The following is a 6292-nucleotide window of genomic DNA, read 5'->3' as shown; positions in this document are numbered from 1 at the left end:
GCGTGCGTGCGTGCGTGCGTGTGTGTGTGCGTGTGTGAGTACGTGCGTGCGTTAGTTTGTGCGTGCGTGCTGGCGTGCGTGCGTGCGTGCGTGTATGTGGGTTTGTTTGTTTGTGTTTGTGTTTGTGTGTGTGTGTGTGTGTGCGCGCGCGCGTGCGTGTGTGTATGTGTGTGTGTTTGTTTGTTTGTGTGTGTGTGCGCGCGCGTGTATATGTGTATGTGTGTGTGTCGTCGGTAAATTTAAGCGGTATATGACAAAGACAGGCGCCCTTTGATGGTATCACGCTACAGATCAGAGACGTAACCCATCCACATATAATGAGCTTCGTATAATGACGAGACACATGGCTAAAATTACTACTTTTATTGATCAATGCGTAGTATCCTTGATAATATATATATATATATATATATATATATATATATATATATACTAGGCGTAGTGAAGTATATCTAAGCCTCTAACGCTATACAGAATTAATCGCGTATCGATGACTTATTGAACTTGGATTTTTATTTCAATTACGCGGATAATGTTGGGTAGTCACCTGCCTATATTATAACAACAGTTTCAAAAAAGTTCCCAAAAAAGTAACTTCGGGAAAACAGAAACACTAGCAGCGCGCCGTTTCGCCTTGTAATGATAATTTTAATAATAATAATATTATTATTATTATCATTATCATCAGTATTATTATTACTATTATTATTATTATTATCATCATCATCATCATCATCATCAGCAGCAGCAGCAGCAGTAGCAGTAGCAGCATCATCATCACCATCATCGCAATCGAGGTTGATAATTTCATGATGCTTTTAATTGCCTTAAAAACCGTTCCCACTCCCTACTGATATCCGCGCCGTCAGATCCCGGGCGACGCTTCTGCTATGCGCTCACAAGCGGTGCCGTCACTCAGCAAGACGCGTAGCATTGTCTGCGAGACAATGCTGATCATTGTTTAACGTCGCTCCTACTCAAGTTGGGGCTTTCTATTCGACGTCGTTCGCTTTCCCGTGGAGCATCTACGCGGTCGCCGGGGCACGACACACGCAGTATTCTCCCAGCCACCCGTCCGTTCTCCCCATGCGAGGTTGGTTTCGCGGCGCGCTCTGAGAAATATGGATTTCGTTTGGTGCCGATCCTAATAAATTCGCCATCGTTATGCAGGCGTCTGCGCCGCCGTCAACTTTTTTTGTACGTCAGCAGCGAACGAGCCAACCGGGAGACGCCTTTACCGCTGTTGCTACCATCGCCGTGCGGCGGCGGCGACATCAAAGCCACCGCCCAGCTAGCTCCGCCCACTCTACCAGCAATTTATTACCTGCGCAGCATAGCTGATCGGTTGATGGCACTGGCGCATTTTCTTCTCTGGTCACTAGACTGCTCTCCTCACTTTGATTGCGGCCATATAAGCAGCAAGGTCATCGTCTGGGATCCTCGTGCCAGCCGACTCAGCCTCTCTCTCTCTCCCTCCGTGAGAACAGTTTCTTTGCGAAGTGCACTGCGAGAGCGTGGTTTTGCGAGCAAACCTCCGAGTAACGCACACGACACACAGACGGGTGTTGCACACAACAACGCGCCCATCGCCGGATCGTCCACGCACGGAGAAAGCCAAGTTAACTTACTCCCAACCAGCCGACGCGCGGAGAAAGCCAAGTTAACTTTCTCCCAGCCAGCCGACATTCGGAGACATCACGGAGACTAACCTTCTCTTAGCCTTCTCTGCCGGGCGGAGACATCGGGCAGCGCACTGACAGTGGAGAGGTCTTCTTCCTGTGCGCAACGGACGGAAGAAGACACGGAGGAAGCCTTCCGCTAGCAGACGCCGCACGGACACGGCGGGCAGTCGCGCCATAGTGTAGCATCGTCAACGTCGTCGTCCGACGCTTCATCGTCAACGTCGTCGGCCGTCGCTTCATCGCCGTCGTCGTCTCGGTCCGACGCTTTACACACACACACACACACACACACACACACACACACACACACACACACACACACACACACATATATATATATATATATATATATATACGGGTGTTGTATCTTGTACCGGTATTGCTCCCGTGTATCGGGGGCGGAATCACATAAACACCGCGGTAGGAATCATTATGACACCTCTGCCAGGAATGTGACAAGTTGGTGCGGGCCGCAGCGGCCATATTTAACCCGCCTGCTACGCCTAATGAGCGAATGGCAGATGGCAGGCAGTACAACACTCGCCTACGTGGCAATGTGCCTCTGACAACGACCGCCAATGCTTGTGGTTCGTTTCCCCGTTAGCTATAGCGGCTCCGAAAACAAAGAGAGTCTGCATTGACAGCGGCAATGATGCTGATAAATGGAATAAATTTATTAATAACGAAAATGAACTTGCTGACAGGATGGAGATCACGATGGTAGAAATCACTAAGTATATCTATAATTTTGTTTAATGTACGACAATAAACATTGGTTGTATGCCCAAATGTTTACATATAGTGTATATCAGATTGTTAGTAAAATGAAACGCATGCATGTACCCCTATAGGTAATGTGGAAATTTCAATATTAACCGACCAGGTTTATATGAGCAATCCTTCACTAACCAAAGAGTTAAATATAACTCAGTTTAATTAATGACAACGGGGATTAGAAGAAGAACATGTATACACACCTAGTTTTCTCACTTGATTTTCCATACTGAAAATATAGTTGTAAAATGAAATAGTTAGTGTAGACGAGCAGTTATAAATTACAAGGTAAACAAGGCTGTACGTCTTTTGTAGCGAAACGTACTTGAAACGCAACCTCGCGTTTGATCTATATATAAACACACGAGTTTTTATCTGCATATGTCTATGTAGTATGAAGAATTACGCGAGTTTGCAGCGTGGAAATGATGTTATTCATATCTCAGCATTGTGAATAACTTTAAGCGCATGTTGCGCATCATATCTGGCACGGTCTGTCTACTTACCTTCACGGAAGTTCATGGTAGAATTCCCAGTCACCGCATAGGCTATGCTATGATTCAGGCATATACCACCTCGGTATTATCTACTAGAATGATCCCATTTAAGCCCTGCTAAAAACATCATGCTACATCTTGAACTGCTTTAAGTCGCACTAGACTATATCGAATTGTAGGAGAAGTGGAATTGCAATTATTATTACCAATTGAGAATGGAATAGCGCAGCTATGTCTTCTATGGTTAAACAATAAAAACTAATTTGCGCACAAGCGTATATACTATGATCAGCGGACGATGAAAGCGTATAAAAATCGCATAGCTATGAATTGGTGTGATCGTCTTCCATTATATACAGCAAAACTGACCAAAATTGGTCTAGATGGCGGTAGACTGGAAATGTTATTGTATAGAGGTTTACGGATAGGGCTAGGGTGGAGTACGTCGCACCGTGTTACGATGCGATGTTCCCTACTATCAGAAGTTTGCGCAAGCTTTCCTTTACCAGCCTTACAGGTAGGCAATGAAACTCAAGTAGCACGCGCGTACACACGCACGCACGCATACACGCATATATATATATATATATATATATATATATATATGTATTAAGAGAAAAAATATACATAAGAATAAGAATGATATACTTCGCAGCTAAGCGAATTTGGCAGAGTATATTACGAAAAATACCATATAAGTTTTTCCATGGTATCATGCGTGGTATTTTATACAAGGCCTTTACAACAACGCCTCGGTGAAAGCCTACAGCGCAAGTTGATTTAAATAACTTTATGTGTTAGCGTATACGCGTGATGTGGTTATCGGCCTATTGAAAAGAATAAAATACGAAATAATTGTGCAAACTTAGTTTATGTTATCCCGAATGCTCTTTACCCACCACAAAATGAAACTGATATTATTATTGTCTATCAGAATTAACTGTGATTACGTCAGCTTTAAATCATTTGGAATTAAGCAATATTTATCATAAAATTATATATACAAAATTTTAGACGAAAGAACACGACACAATTACTGAGATTCGAAACTAAGATTTTTTTAAACTACATTAAACTTTAAAAAGGCGTATATCAATTAAAGTCTTTTGTATACATTTAGAAATTAAATAAACCGTCTACTTATTAAAAACGTTGCGTCAATAATTTCATAATAATTTCAGATATAATGGCTGTCGTTAAATATCAACAAATTCCAAACTAAATTTGCAAAAAACTAAACTAAAATACCCAGATATACGTCAAACTTATTTTAGATAATTTTGTTTTATTTATCCCGACGATCCTGATGAACAAAGATGTTTACCAAAAAATACATTTTGATAATGCAAATAATATTTATGCGAATCAATTTCATTCGAATTCGTCGACGAGATAGCTACCATCGTCGCGAACGCATAATGATGACTTTTACTGGTACTGCGAAATCTAGACACGTTTCTTGGCAACGCGCGTGCTCTGTCGCCTATATAAAGCAGCCGACGTCGGAACAGGTATCCGCCGAACAGTAGACGTGGAGCCAGCGCATCATAAAATGCGGCTCGAACATTTAATTTAAAATTGCATGAGGCTTCAATCACCACGGCGCTGGCGCCGTCTGAGCGAACACAAGTAGAGTTTTTTCGACCACATCATCATCATCGTGATCATCCTTCTGCCATCACGCCGTTTACGACCGAATTATGGTCCGTTTTTTTATTAGCTACAGTTGGTTTTCTGAAAGAGTGCGTGGTGCCGAAATGACGCAATGCGTCTTTGAAGTAGTAATGGTTTTACAGCTGAAATAATACGCGAAAATAACGTTTATTCTCGCTGAGCACACCAACTGTCATTTATGACCGTCGCCCCCTGTTAAATGCTGTTATACAACATGGTCGTTTTATAGTTTTACGTTTCCTGCTGTCATCCCCCTCCCACCACCACTACCACTAACCATCACCATCTACGTCAGTCCGGCCTAACAGAGCGAGTACCGATTTACAGCGGGTATTCTATCTGCACTTACTTCTCCTGTATAGAGCGGACCAGTCTCTCGGCATTGGTTTAGCCGGTAACTGGATTTTATGCCTGGCAATATATTACAGCATACTTATCTTTGCGGTGGCCGGGCATTAAAATACGTGTCTATATGGGGCGCGCACAATTAAGAATTTATGTAGGGCTGAATTTTCAATTAATTAGTGGTATATCTCATTGCCCAGAAATGATTGTTACGCAGCGCGTAAGATATCGGTATGAGAGAGAGATGCGGCGGATACATATTTTACAATCCCGCACATAAAATGCGGCGGACCAGCGAGACGCAGCCGCGCTCGCACGTAGCGACGTTCCCACGCGGCGCGATGCCAAGCATTTTTAATCGCTTATTTATTCGCCTCATCTGTCTCCTCCACCTTGCCGCATTCATCGGCGCAGCTTACGGGCCGATCAGTGTCGTACCAACACATGCCGCCAGCAGGTACGGCCTCTCGGATCAAAGGCCCCGCACTGCGGCACAGCAGTAATGAAGACAGCGTGTCGGTGACACGCATTCTCATCCCTTTCCTTTCACCGACGCTGCGACGACGTGTTGACGTAACAATCGTGCAACAGACAAATTGATGGGTGCGCCACTGTTGCCTGATGTCCGCGCGCTGTAGGCGGCCATTCATCGTGAATATTCATGATTGCGCGGCCATCGCTAGAACAAAGGGCGCCGCCGCCGCGCGCGCGCAGGTACGGCCACGAGAGAGATCTTCCGTCGATCGACGGAGCTCCCCTAGCGGTCTCTCCGACGCGTTCGCGCGAGCAAGAAGGCATCCGCTCGTGCATTACCATACGCGCCTGCCTACATAAGTGTCCGAGCCCGTCTCCTACCTGCATGTCTGCTGACGGCGTTCGAGTAATTATTACTGCGCGTGCGTTTCGCAGGGTGCCGCGGTAGCAACTTGTCGTGGCCAGTCATTTGCACCCGCGCCGAACCAGAACGCAATCGGAAAGCGAACAGTGAAAAGATCAACGCGAAAACAATCATCGCTTCGCTCGTTCGTAACGCTATTCGATTCGCGTCGCGTATATTGTTACGATAAACTATCGACACGAACTTAACTGTGACATAACTTATGTAACGCATAACATATCTCTAACACTCATTTATGTACGAGTATCGTGTAGGTGTACTGGACATTGGGCTATAACTACCGTGTCGTCTAGAAGTAGGTGATAGCCACGTGAAGGGCAAAGAGGATGATAACGTGTTATACAGGTTCTCATATCGCGTGCAAGTCTTTGTACGCTTTTATCTATGCATAATCATTATGTGTGCGTATTCCATTGTCCCCC

Source organism: Priapulus caudatus, unplaced genomic scaffold (assembly GCF_000485595.1).
Source record: "Priapulus caudatus unplaced genomic scaffold, Priapulus_caudatus-5.0.1 Scaffold29, whole genome shotgun sequence".
NCBI classification, from domain to species: Eukaryota; Metazoa; Priapulida; class Priapulimorpha; order Priapulimorphida; family Priapulidae; genus Priapulus; species Priapulus caudatus.
This window is presented reverse-complemented; position numbering follows the sequence as displayed.